Raw genomic sequence first — 14,567 nt, 5'->3', positions numbered from 1 at the left:
GTCAACCACTTCTTGTAGTAGCTGCCGTATCCTCTTCTGTGCTTGGGGTCTGACCCTTAAGCAGATTCTGACCCTGAAGCTGGCCTGTCCGCTACCCCACACATCGCCCTTCTGACTCGACTGGGTTTCTACCTGCACACCAGGTCGCCCTCTGTTTGCACTTTCACAGCCCGCTAAGGACCATGGTCTCCTTTTCGCTTCTGCACACGGACACTGTCCTTGCTCGCCCCCCCCCCCCCCCGCCGTGACTGTAGGTGGGACTTGTTCAAGAATGGAAGTGAAGGGAAAGTGGAAGAGTGTGATCTCTAATTGTATTTGATATTTTAAAAATCATCCTCTGACTCCAATGTAAATTGCTTCTGACCAAGGAAAATGACTCCCTAATTAAAAATGAAACAGTCCTTCTCAATTGAGAAATACAATAATAAGGAACAAGTTCCTGTCAAGTCCATTCTGATTTGTGATGAGTCCAGGGTTGGCAGAGCAGAACTGTGCTCCCTGCAGTTTTCAGTGACTAATTTTTCAGAAATAGATCGCCAGGCCCTTTCTTGGGAGGTACCTCTGGGTGGACTCAGCCGCTGACCTTTGTGTTAGCTACCAGCGAGCTGTAACAGCTTAGAGCACACAGGAACTACAAATAAGACAAGAACAGTTCTTAAAGGTATCTTACATATCTCTGCTACTCCTAATGCACAATGTAACTTTTAAAAAATAAGGGGTAGAGAGAAAAATGAACCCCCTCCCCACCAGCACCACCACCACACACCAGTCACGGAAGGAAAAGAGATGTGCACTTGAAATGCAGAGAATTAATGGCATGACATTAAAGAAAGGACAGACGCACTCTAGTCTCAAGCACGGCAGAAATCTGACATTTTCAGTTGATTGCTGAAGAGTCACAAAGAATCACATAGGAAGGAACTTCAGAAACTTGAGGGGAGAGTCCGTTAACTTTAATCCCATCTTTCTGGGAACTTCTTGTGAAGCCCCCTTGTATAGAAGCCTCTGTGCAGGAGCATCATTTGAGCTTTGCCAGAGCAGTTCCACCAGGCCTGTTCCCCTGCCGAACCTGGAGGTCAGACATGCAGCCCTGTGTTCTTGGCTGTGTGGCTGGACTGGCTTTCCCTGGCTCTCTCTCTTTCTAACTGATCATTTTACTGGGGGCTCTTGCAGATATCATAACCATCCATAAGTCAATTGCATCAGGTGAACTTGTGCAGCTGCTGCCATCATCTTTTCCAAATCATTTTCTTGCTACTTGAGCCGGGGCTCTCTTTGACCATAGTAGGAAGTATTATTGTTTCCCAGGCGCCATCTGCCCAGGAGAAGGAATTCTTGCATGTTTCCATCTAATTAGAGATGGCTTTACAGGTTCCCAGTGTGGATGCGTCCTTCTACTCGGGCCTCTCCTGCCGCCCAGCCTCAGGCCTTCCTTCTCAAAGCTGAATTCAGAGGCGCTGGCCTGGAACAGCTCCCACTACAAGCGGGTCAAAGTTTACAAGTGAGCGCCTTTTTAAAACCGAGTTTGGCCAAGTTCAGCTATCAATGCATAACAGTATGGGCCTCTAAAAATAAACCAAGCAGAGGAAGCTTCAAAGACTTCGTGAAAGGCGAAAGGGAGCCAGAGGTTAGAGAGGGCAAGGGGATGACTTTTCATGGGCTCCTGGAAGCGGTCAGGAATTCTCAAATTGTCAGGAATGTCGTTGAGTATTGTACCCAGCTGCCTTGAATGGAGGCAAAATCGACATAATACATCTGAAGTGTTCAGAACGGAAGTTGGGGCAGGGTTGTCCTGGGCAGCCTCTGGGCACGGAGGGCAGATGTCAGCAGCACACACCAGGCGCTGGCATCCTTTGCGGTCCATCCCATCAAGGAATGACTCGCCCCGTACTTCATAGTCAGCAAAGATTTTATACCACACTTGCCATGCAACCACTCCTGCCTACTAATGTCTTAAGGAGCCCAGGTAGGTCTGTGGGCTAGACCTTGAGTTGCTAACTACAAGGCCAACAGTTCAAAACTACCAACCACTCCTCAGGAGAATGATGAAGCTGTTGGTTTCTATAAAGATTTACAGTCTTGGAACCAATAAGAAGCAGTCTGTCCTTGTAGCCCACTCTTTTCATGAGTTGCTCTAGAGCCAAACAGACCCCCTCCCTAGAAGTATGTCCTACAGAGGACAGTAAACCTACAGGTTTAGGAGAGGGGCTGGCATGCCATGCCTACATAGAAGAAAACCAAGAATAAAAAGAGAGAGTGAGGGTCTGGACCCCATATCTGCACACCAAGCCTGGAGGATGACGTCCCAGCACAGAGCTGCTAAGGCACAGAGAGGACAGTAGGGCCAACAACAGCTCAAGACACGACATCCCCTCACTGGAGCACACTGCGACAGAGGACAATACTGGGGACACACGGTGGGGATTTAGTCCAGTCTGAACCCCCCACATCGGGGTGATCCAAGAAGGGTACATAACAGATCAGTAATGGGAGTAAAGCAAAGCCACAAAGCCCCTGAGAAGCCCCCAAAATAGACTCAGGCTAGGAGGGGCAGTTCCTGGAATGCCCCCAAGACCAGTGGAGAGAGAGTCATAAAAGTCAGCAGACAGATCTGGAATTATGTGTGGTTCTTTTTTGGGCTAGTTATTTTTCTCTCTCTTTTTATTCAATCTTTTGTTTTGTCTCATTATTGTTGGTTTTCCTACCTATATAAGATAGGCATGGGAAGCAAGCTCGAGGAGAACGCAATGGGAACAAGGGTTTCAGAGGGACTTAGGGGGAAGGGAGTAGTTAGCAAACAAGCCATAGACAGGGGAACAACTAGGGAATTAAAATCAACAACAAGGAGGATGCAGAGATCCTGGGGGTGCTGGAACAACAACAATCTAGCTGAGAGAAATTACTAAAAGGAAGAAGGGTGAGTGTGATGGTGGGCAGGAGGAAGGTAAAAGGAAACTGAGGTAGTAGACAGACTTTGGTCCTCTGCTCAAGCCCTGCCTCAAGTCAAGAACACTTTGTTTTTTTGGGTTATTTTTGTTTTGTTTTACTTCCCCACTTGCTGGCCAATATAAGCTGTAACTCTTTGTTCATTAAAAAAGGACTTGATCAGGATACTGTCTTGTCCTTATTCTCTGTGCCTCTTGTACCCCCCCCCCCCAATTCCCACTCTCTCCTCCAGGATCCACGTTGAATGTCCCGCGGGACAGGACACAGCAGAACTGCAGATATTAAAATAAACCAGGACAATAGAGACAACACCGAGTAAAACTCTTCTCCTAAAGCAAGTTGTCTGTCTTTAGACTTCTAGCCTTTGAAACTTTGAGATAATACATTGAACTGCTTCTTTTAGAGCAACACTAGCTATCTAAGGCACTTCGAACACTTTGTTTTAACAACCTGGAATTCTGTGATGCTTACCCTTCCAGTACATTCACTGAAAACAACATGGGTACACAAGCAATTTTGGTAAAGAGAGCTGATGGTGCCCAGCTAACAAAAGATATAGAATCTAGGGTCTTAACGGCTTGAAGTTTAACAGTGGCCATTTAGAAGAGAAGCAACAAGCTCACATGGAAGAAGCACACCAGCCTATGTGATCATGAGATGTTGATGGGTTTGAGTAACAGGCATTAGAAGATCCAAAAACAAACAAACAAACAAGACATATTGTTGAGAACAAGGGAGCAGAGACCCAAAACTCATCTGTAAACAATGGGACATCCCTTCACAGAAGGGTCACAAGGAAGGGATGAATCAACCAGGACTCAGTATAGCAACGATGAAACACACAACATTCCTCTGGTTCCTTGAGGCTTCCTCGCCTCCCACTATCATGACCCCAGTCCTGCCTTTCACTTCAGACTAGACTGGAGTATGTACACAGGCACAGATAAGAGCTCATGACACCTGGAACCCAGGTCAGATAAACCGCTCAGGAACAGAAATGGGAGTAGCAATACCAGGAGGTTCGGGGGAAGGTGGGAAGCATGTACTCCACTCCTGGATCTCCATTCTTAAAGGTACCAAGGTCCCTTTCCACCTCTTCCCACTTGTCTCTCCTTTAATGCCCTGTAAGATACAAGGCGATGAGGGTTGCACCCCAGGGAAACTCCCCTTCAGGCTGTGACCTGAGTGAGGGCATCCCATCCCATCCCAATCCTGCTGCCTTACATAATTCAGATACCATCATATAGAAATCCCATCAACATAATCAATCCTGAGTCACAACACAGAGAGGTCAGCATTTACCACACACCACAAGTGGAGGATAACTAAACCAAGTCACAAATGGGTGATCATTACATCAGCGTATCACTGCCAACTTATACCATTAGATAACTACCCAAACGCATCATTACCTAACTGCCACACGACTGTCCATCATAAGCCTGTCAAGTTGGCATATATTTGAGGAGGGGGTTGGTGGGGATGATTGGATCCACAACAGTCACCCAAAGAAATTCCTTAAAATACCACTATCATCCGGGAGGGTGGAGAGAAGGGGTGTAGAAAGGGGGAGCCGATTATAAGGATCTACATATAACCCCCTCCCTGGGGAACGGACAACAAAAAAAGTTGGTGAAGGTAGATGTTGGACAGTGTAAGACATGACAAAATACTAATAATTTATAAGTTATCAAGGGTTCGTGAGGGAGGGGGCGGGGGGAGGGAGGGGAAAAATGAGGAGTTGATACTAAGGCTCAGTGGAAAGAAAATGTTTTCAGAATGATGATGGCAATACATGCACAAGTGTGCTTGACACAATGGATGTATATATGGATTGTGAGAAGAGTTTTATGAACCCCCAATAAAATGATTTTTAAAAATAGCAGTATCATCAATCCCTTCATTTTCTATTGCTTTGTTCTTAGTTCACACACTAGCTGTGTGTGTCACAGCGCACTGTCCTGATTTAGTCTCATGCTTAGAATATTTTACTTTCTTTTGTAGCACAATTCAAGTTTATTCCATTTGTTCTCGCAACACAAAGCTTAAACACAGTATTACTTAGCATTCAGATGTACCAGTAGTATGAGAACCCCATGGTGTCAAAAGTATTGCAGGGTGGGAAAAAGAAACTCAAAGCATATCAAGATACACCAGTCTCTACCCATTACTGCTTAGACAGATATGATTGTTTTCTCATTGGCAAATAGAATCAGGACAATTTGAAGTCTTGAAATCCTGCATGCAAAACACTGGAACCACTTTTGTATGAGCGCTCTTTCCCAAGCTAGAAAACTTTAAAAATTTAATACATATACATTTATTTATTAGAAAAATACTATATATCAGTGAGTATCACCAAGGGCTCATTGTGGGTAAATTCTCTAGAAATTAGCAACAGCAATTAGCATTAAACTTTTCTTTCCCATTAGTTGGTGACGTGTCGTATTCTAAAGTTGGCACGAAAATTAATGCTCGTTTTAAACCCTAGGAAAATACAAGAATGCAAAGTTTTCCTGCACTGCCAGCGGCAGGATCAAAGGCTCTCTTAGCACGTGGATACCAGAAACTGAAAAGGAGGTGGAAAGTGAGGGAGATTTCCAGTGATGGGTTTTATTCACACGACCCTGACTCATATCTTCACAGTTGCAGGCTGCTGGGAGTCACCGAGATAATCATAATATTGAAGTCTGGCAATATTTGCCATAAATGGTGTTTGTGCCATACATTCTATTCATAAAATGACGTCTTTCCCTCCAAAACAAGATTTAACTTTACAAACGAGTTAGCCATTTGGGAAGAATATGCTGAAACCGAATTGTTAAGGTAAATGAGGCTACTTTAGACACACGGGACTAGGTACACGTTTCCTCTTCTTGCCCTTCTGCTGATGCTGAGCTACCTAATCTTCCCAGTGTAATCTCCTTACCTGCTTCTCTGATCCTGTGGCTTTCTTGTTGTGACAAGAGTTGATCTAGTCTCCCATCACCATCAACTTCTTGAGTTGGGGCTTCCACTTCAGTTGAGGATTCATCTGTTGGAAGGAGAAATGACATATTTTGTCATTAAAATTGTTTTTCTGGTGGCACTCCTTCCTACTCCCTTAGCTTTTGATTCCTTCAGGACCAGGGTCAAGCATTCAGCCACATCTGTGACTTTCCCTTCACTTTGTCTAGAGTCACAGTGAAGCCCTCAAGGCAAGAGAAACTTCTATTTTTTATTCATTTATTTATTTAAATACTTTTATTGGGGGATCTTACATCTCTTATCACAATCCATACATTCCTCCAGTGTGTCAAGCACATTTGCACATAGGCCGCCATCCTCATTTTCAAAGCATTCTCTTCCCACTTGAGCTCCTGATATTAGCTCCCCATTTCTTCCCCCTCCCCTGCCCTCCTTCCCTCCCTCACAGTTGATAAGCTATAGATTATTATTTCCATATCTTACATTGTCTCCCATCACCTCTCACCTATTTTTCCATTATTTGTCCCACTGGGAGGGGGTTCTAGGTTGATCCTTGTGATTGATTCCCCCTTTCTCCCCCCTCCCCTGATCCTCCTGGTATCTCTGCTCTCATTGTTGGCCCTGAGGGGTTTATCTCTCCTGGATTCCCTGTGTTGCAGGCTCTTATCTTAGCAGTGTGCATGCTCTGGTCTAATGCAATTTGTAAGGCAGAATTGACGTCATGATAGTGGGGTGAAGGAAGCCCCAAAGAACGAGAGGAACGTTGTGTGTTTCATCGGTGCTATACTGCACCCTGACTCATCTCTTCCCTGTGACCCCTCTGTGAGGGGATGTCCAATTGTCTACAGATGGGCATTGGGTCTCCTTTCCATGATCCTCCACATCCACCCCATACACTATGAATATGGTTTTGTTCTGGGTCTTAGATGCTTGATACCTGATCCCATCAACACCTCATGATCAGACAGGCTGGTGAGCTTCTTCCCTGTGGGCTTTGTTGCTTCTCAGCTAGATGGTTGCTTGTTTATCTTCAAGCCTTTAAGACCCCAGATGCTGTATCTTTTGATAGCCTGGCACCATAAGTGCATCAGATTAGAGCACAAGGGAGAAATTCAAAGGGATGGAGAAAGAGAAGAGGTCATCCTGTCCAAGCAAGCCCCGAGGACGATGTTCCTGTGGGCTGGCCCCACCACAAGACACAATGTCCCTCACTGAACCATGGTGCTGTGGGGACAGCACTGGAGACACCGTGCAGGAATAGTGCCCGGTCTGGCCCCATCACACAGGGGCGAGGCAGGCACTGAGGGCGTGCAGCGGAGCAGCGGGGGGAGCAGAGTGATGAACCCCCCAGGGAATACCAAAAATAGACTTGGGAGACAGAGTGTGGCACCTCATCAGATTTGACAGGAAATACTCTTAAAGGCCAACAAACAGACCTTAAACCATTTATAGGCTTTTCCATTTTTGTCAGTGGTTTTCTTTTTGTTGCTGTTATTTAGATTTTGCTTTTTTGTTGTTATTGCTTTGTTGGTTTTGACTTCCTTTGTTCTTTTATTGGGCTCTTCCTGGTTTTTGCACTTATTAATGTATCTGCCTGTCTATCTAGAAAAGATAGGCGGGATAAATAATTTGGAGATGAGAAACGTTGTCTTTTGTCCTTTGTGTCTCAAGCCTCCTCATTTGCCTTCAGGGAGAAGTTGAGTTCCCAGTGGTTGTGGGAAGATCGGGAGCCGTGCTCCAGCGCAGTGGTGCAGCTGCTGGGTGGTAATCACAGAGAAAGCCAGGTCAGAGTGAACATCGCTTTTACCAAAACGTGCATGACAGAGGACCCAATCGTTCTCCAGCCTACTCCCGTTTGTAAAACAAGCTGCAACCTCAAGCCCTGCCAAAGGTGCTTAAGGAGGACTTCACTTATTACAGGAGGTAAGAGAACCATCCCCTCGTGGGTGTTCCCATTGCCAGAGCTCCCGTTCTCTTCAAACTGTCTGCAAACCGTGCCTGTTAAAGAAGCCCCATTCTGTAGACCGAATGGTTGGCAACACGAAGCACCCTCTGCATCCATCGTTCATCCTAGCGTTCGAGTGGGTGTGCCATGGAAGGACCTGCAGGGCTTCACTCAGCAACTTCATATGTCTGTTGACCATTTGGATATCCTCTTTGGGGAAGGTCCTGCTGGACAGGCTACCCATGGGTTACAGATGCTCTCTGATCCTATGTCTTTAAGGTGAACTTTTAAGTTGAAATAGGTGCAAATGATTGGCATATAGCCTTCCTTTAGTGCAAGAATTACATGTTGGTCTGTGATACCCAAGGTCAGCAGTTCGAAACCTCCAGCTGCTCTGTGCGAGAAAGGCAAGGCTTTCTATTTTTGCAGAGTCAACCGTCTTGGAAACTCACAGGGGTGGTTTTACCCTGTCCCAGAGGGTCGCTTTAAGTCAGTATTAGCTTGATGGCAGTGGGTTTGGTTTGAGTCAGTGCAAGAAAGGCGTCCTAGTGACACAGTGGTTAAAGCGCCCTGCTGGTAACCCAAAGGTCAGTGGTTCAAACCCACCAGCTCCTTCATCCGAGTAAGATGAGGCCATCAGCGTAAAGGTTTACAGCCCTGGAAACCTCAGGGTGCAATTCCACTCCGCCCCACAGGGTCACCGTGAGGCAGCCTGGCCTCTGTGGCAGTCGATTTGGTTCAGTTTAGTGGAAAGAAAGGACGTGCCAATGATTTCACAGTGTGCAGGCAGCAAGGAAAGCAAGTATGATGAAACATGTGTCGGGAGCAAGGGCTGGTTCCACCATTTCAAAGTGAGCACACACTGCTGAAGCGCTCGAGCTAAGTATGAGTGGCTGGTAAGCCGGGGATGGTCTGTATCTGTGTGCATCCTTTCTATGGTCGATCCCACGGACTCTTCACAAAGGGAAGGATCTATGTGCCAATACAGCAAAACCACTAAATCTATATGTATTCATTAGAATATTCTTAAGTTAAATTATAGTCTTTAGGATCATGTGTGTGAACCTGTGTTTTTTCAATTATGACAGACTATGTATTAAGAAGTATGGAGATAAATTATGGGTGGTTTTAAACTTATTTTATATACATATATACTCGTGTATAAGCCAAGCTTTTCAGCACCAAAAATGTGCTGAAAAACTTGGGTTCGGCTTATACACGGGTCAGTGGTACCACAGTGAGGTGTAACATCTCACGGGTGTTTGCCGTTCCTCCGCTGTTCATTCAAAGCCCCGCTGACACTGTAGGGCTTTGAATGTTTGTTTACTCACATCTGACCAGTCAGAGCCGTCCTATGACGTGGATGGCTCCAATTCGCAGAAGCACCTGCAGTGATTCACTTACGCCAGCAGCTGAACTGGTAAGGATGTGTCTGTGGCTGCGCTCCGTCTCTCCCCTCTGGTCTCTGTTAATTCACATCCTGCATTTCCCACCCTAGGCTTATACTCTAGTCAATCAGTTTTTCTGGTTTCCTGGGTAATAATTAGGAACCTCGGCTTATACTCGGGTCGGTTTATATTCCAATATATTCAGTACTTTAAAATGTGTCCCCGAATCTCTACAATGAATATATATTGCTTTTATACGTAGGAATAAAGCATCTGCTTTTAAAATCTTTTAGCTTGTGATTTAGGTGAAGATTTACAAAGTAGAATTTTACATTTAATAAAGCACACACGTTTCGTTCCATCCATTTCATCCTTTCAAGGTACCATAAATAATTGCCTTTCCTCCTCGTGTTTCTTATCTCCAGCCTCCTTCTTTCCTAACCCTCTCTCCTTGGGTAAATACGGCTCCTTATCTTACCGTGACTGGTTCTTCTCGCATGGACTGGGTGAATTTAGTCCCCGATCAGAAGGGTAACTAAGGAAACTAAGTAGAAACTAAGTCAGTTTCTATCTAACTAAGTGATCTCTTCTCTGATTTTGAGTTTTGTTGGCCTGACTTCTAGTTCCACTTCTACACTTCCTAGGATTATAACTTTCCACAAACCAACTAACTTCTCGAAGCATATGCTTCCTTTGTTCAAGGGGATTAGTGGTGTCTATCTTTGTCCAGTTGTGAAGATTTGGGTCTTCTTTACATTGAGTCCTAATCCATACACTCCTTGATCTCCATCAGCGAGTCCTCCATACTTTCAGCAAGCAGGGTCGTGACAGCTGCCTCCCACAGGTTGTGAATCAGCCTTCCCCCGGTCCTGATGCCACACCCTTCTTCCTATAATCCAGCTTCTCGGATGATTTGCTCAGCCTACAGGTTGAACAAGCGTGGTGAGAGGACGCAACCCTGACATGCAGCTTGTCTGATGTGAAGCCATGTAGCATTCCCTTGTTCAGTTAGTGCAACTGCCTCTTGATCCACGTACAAGGATTGATTCTTGTTTCGACTCAAAATCAATGCTCATGGAAGCAGCGGCCAAGAGACCAAAAGACGCACTGCACTTGGGGAAATCTTTGGCACAAGACTTCTTTAAATGCTGAAAATCAAGGATGCTATTTTGAGAACTAAGGTGTGCCTGATCCCATCTACGGCATTTACAAATTGCCTCATATGCACATGAAAGTTAGCCATTGACTGCGGAAGGCCAGAGAAGCAGCAGCGTGTTTGAGTTGTGGTGCTGGCAGGAATATTGAAAGTACCGTGGGACTACCAAAATGACCAATGAGTCTATCTTGGAAATGGCACAGCCAGAGTTCTCCTGAGAGGCAAAGATGGTGAGACTTTGTGTTGCAAACTTTATATGTTGTCAGGTGAGACCAGTGCCTGGAGAAGGGCATTATGCTTAGTAAAGTAAAGGGGTAGCAGGAAAGAGGTAGGCCCTCGAGGAGATGGATTGACACAGTGGTTGCAACAGTGGGCTCAGGTACAAATTGTGGGGCTGGCGCAGGACTGGGCGGTATTTCCTTCTGTTGTGCACAGGGTCGCCATAGGTTGGAACCAGCTCAATGGCACCTAATGGCAGCAATGTTTCTTCAGGAGCCCTGGTGGTGTAATGGTTACTAGTTGGGCTGTTAACTTCAAGGTCAGAAGTTGGAAACCACCAGACTCTCATAGGGAGCAAGACTGGGCTTTCTACTCCTGTAAAGAACTACAGGCTCAGACTCACAGGGGATCCACGCAGGGACTGTGCAGGCGGATTTTAGACTCTCACTGTCGTCCATAGCAAGCCATGATGTTTTAATGATTCACAGGATTTCATTTATCTTTGTGGGGGAGTAATATTCTGTTCTATGAAAAAATCGTAGGTTGCTTATCATTCATCTATTGGTGGGCATTTATAGGGTTGTTATTCTTACTTTTAATCTTTAAGGCTAAACCTTACTTGTTCCTTTCACTTAATAATATCTCGTAGAGCGGGTGGGAAGCGTCACTGGGGTTTAACAATACTTCCACGTCTACTGGGTCCCACGGCTGTAGGAATGCACTGCTTCTTGCAGTCTTTGAAGGTAAGTGGTCATCTGACATGTTTGGGCCACTGAAATGCAATCAGAAGTGGTGTGTCACTCTTGGGTGGAAGCACTTGAGAGCATTATTCTCCATTTTCCTCTTCCTCCTTCCTTATGATTATACAATTCCTGGTGACGATCTCAGGTCCCTAGTAAGGAGACTATGAAGTAGAGTCACCTGATGTTCCATGATCACTATGCTATATGATTGAGAAACAAGGTTTTATTGTTTTATGCTACTGAAACAAAGAAATGAATAAAAAAGAAATCCACAGGGCAGTGCTACTCTAACTTGTGGGGTTGCCGTGATACAGAACTGACTCTATGGCAGTGAGTTTGGTATTGTTGATAGCTTTGTCTACATCGCATAATTCTTAAAAACAATAAAGTTTCTTCTCTAATTGAATGCAAGATCCATTAACAACATATGCTATGGAGATGACACGACCTTGCTTGCTAAAGGTAAAGATGAAAGATTATAGCCTTTATTGTGGATTACAATTCAATGTAAAGAAAACGAAAATCCTCACAACTGGACCGATAGGCAGCATAATAAACAGAGAAAAGATTGAAGTTGTCAAGAATTTCATTTGACTTGGATCCACAAACAACACTCATGGAAGTTGCAGTCAAGAAACAAAAGATTGCATTTAGCAAATGTGCAGTGCCAGACTCCTGTAAAGTGCTGCGCAGTAAAGATGGCCCCTTGAAGATGAAAGTGTGTGCGACCCAAGCCATGCTATCTTCCGCCCCTTATGAGAGCTGAGCCAGAATACTCCTTAGAAGTGAAGATGACCGAACTTTGACTTCGTTTGAACAAATTATCAGGAGGGATCAACCCTGGGGGAAAGACAGCAGGCCCGGCAAGGAGCAGGTCAGTGATCAAGAGGAAAGACCGGACAAGGTAGATTGACACAGGGGATGCACCAATGAGTTCCAACCAGTGGTGAGATTTGAATAATGTGATAACTGGCTCACTGCCTTAATGACCATTTTAAGTATAAAGGAGAATATGCCCAAGCAGGTTATCGTTCCATACAGTTAATACTCAGGAACAATAAAAGAGGGGCACAAAACTAGATTATATTTTAAGAAAGAGTTTTAAAATATTCATGAAAAATGTTAATAACTGACAAAACAATGAAGCTGTTAGTTAAGATATTCCCATGCCGCATTCTGTACGATGCAGCCTAGTTAGACAACAGTCACTGTGTCTGATACGTTCGAAGCAGGCCGCCCCTCTCCTCTGAACATACTGTGTTCATCTTTGAAAAACACCTTTCTGATTCTGCCGAACTGACAGCAATGGTTCTGCCAATGCTTTTAGCTCTTTGAACACTTTGGAGAACTGCATAATTCACTCGTAATACCTCAGGGAAATGTGGGGCGTAACAAAAGCTGAAAGAAATGACAAGGTGACATGCTCTGGTTGTGGCACTTTCCCCCTCTTTGTTCTATTGGTTTACTGGGGTAACAAAAGCAAGGGAATACAAATGCAGCATCTCATCAAAAGCATGAGCTTTATGAAATGGATAAATGAGTATTACAAGCATCACTCTGTCTACTTTTTTATACCCACTGCCGGAGTAAGCATGACTCCGGCACTTTAATAAGATGTGACATGGATGAGCATTCGGAAGAGTAGGGAAAAAAGAGTAAGGAATGTGCATTTGTGATCTCCACATTGGGTGGCAGCCCAGCCACCCACCTCCTTGGAACCCGATTCCAAGTGCCATTTAAAAAACCGGTTCTCCAAGCCCAGCAAAAATCAGGCTTTGTTCTGCTGAAGTGGTGAGAGCCCACTGAATGGCATGACTTTAAGCACAGCAGAGGGGAGGATGGTGCCGAAGTGGGCGGGGTTTCCGTTTGTGTCCACCGGTGCCCACCAGTCAGAGCTGACCTGACAGTATCTAACCACCACGGCCACTTTCGAAGGAGTCCACTGGTTCAAAGGTCAAGCCTCAGCTTGCTAACTTCAACACCAGCAATCTGCACCCACCAGAGGCTTCTAGGAGAAAGATGAAAGCAATCGGCTTTGTTTCCCCCAAAAATCGAAACAAGGAAAATATAATGGCAACTTCACTGTTTGATCTGTATTTATTCAAAATCATTTTTACTGCGAGCTCTTACAGCCCTTATCACAATCCATACATATATCCATTGTGTCGAGCACATTTGTACATTTATTGCCATCATCATTTTCAAAACATTTTCTTTCTACTGAGCTCTTGGTATCAGCTCACTCCCTTTCCCCCATGAACCCTTGAATATATATATATATATATTTGATGTCTTACACTGACCACTGTCTCCCTTCATCTACTTTCTATTGTTCCTCCCCCTGGGAGTGGAGTTATATGTCAATCATTGTAATCAGTTCCCCCTTTCTCCCCTACCTTCTCCTTACCCTCCTGGTATCGCTATTCTCATTATTGGCCCTGAGGGGTTTATCTGTCTTGGATTCCCTGTGGTTCCAGCTCTTATTGTACCAGTGTACATGCTCTGGTCTAGCTGGATTTGTAAAGTAGAAAATGATAGTGGGGGGAAGAAGCATTAAGGAGCTAGAGGACAGTTGTGTGTTTCATCGGTGCTATACTGCACCCTGGCTGGCTCATTTCTTCCTTGTGACCCTTCCTTATGTACAATCGTCTACACTGCACCTTGGGTCTCCACTCCACCTTCCCTCTTTTTCACAATGATATGATTTTTTGTTCTGGGTCTTTGATGCCTGATACCTGATTCCATCAACACCTCATGATCACACAGGCTGGTGTGCTTTTGCTTCTCAGCCAGATGACTGCTTGATTATCTTCAAGTCTTTAAGACCCCCGATGCTATCTCTTTAGTTACCCAGGAACCATCAGCTTTTTCACCACATTTGCTATGCACACATTTTGTCTTTAGTGATTGTGTTGGGAAGGTGAGCATCACAGAATGCCGGGTTATTAGAACAAAGTGCATTGAGGGAGTACTTGAGTAGAGGCCGGATGTCTGTCTGCTACATTAATACTTAACATATAAACATATGTACATAGATCTATTTCCCTGTCATTATATATAAATATACTTGCATATATGCCTGTATTTAGACTTCTATTAATGTCTTTTGCCAACTAGTTATTTCTGTCGTTTCAGTGGTTCTGAACCTTGCTAATGCCACAACCCTTCAATGCAGTTCCTCATGTTGTGGTGACCCCCAATGA

At 44.8% G+C, this 14,567-nt stretch overlaps 1 long non-coding RNA gene across 1 annotated transcript in view; it reads right to left on the bottom strand.

The window, feature by feature from the left end:
- LOC142454455 (uncharacterized) overlaps positions 1 to 14,567 on the bottom strand; it is a 66,556-nt gene that overhangs the window by 38,570 nt on the left and 13,419 nt on the right. Inside the window, exon 2 of the long non-coding RNA XR_012785698.1 lies at positions 5,876 to 5,980. This is a non-coding gene — a long non-coding RNA (uncharacterized LOC142454455). The remainder of the gene's footprint in view (positions 1 to 5,875; positions 5,981 to 14,567) is intronic.

Source organism: Tenrec ecaudatus, chromosome 8 (assembly GCF_050624435.1).
Source record: "Tenrec ecaudatus isolate mTenEca1 chromosome 8, mTenEca1.hap1, whole genome shotgun sequence".
In the NCBI taxonomy this organism is placed as follows: domain Eukaryota; kingdom Metazoa; phylum Chordata; class Mammalia; order Afrosoricida; family Tenrecidae; genus Tenrec; species Tenrec ecaudatus.
The sequence above is the reverse complement of the archived record's forward strand: the minus strand, read 5'-3'. Positions and strand labels throughout refer to the sequence as shown.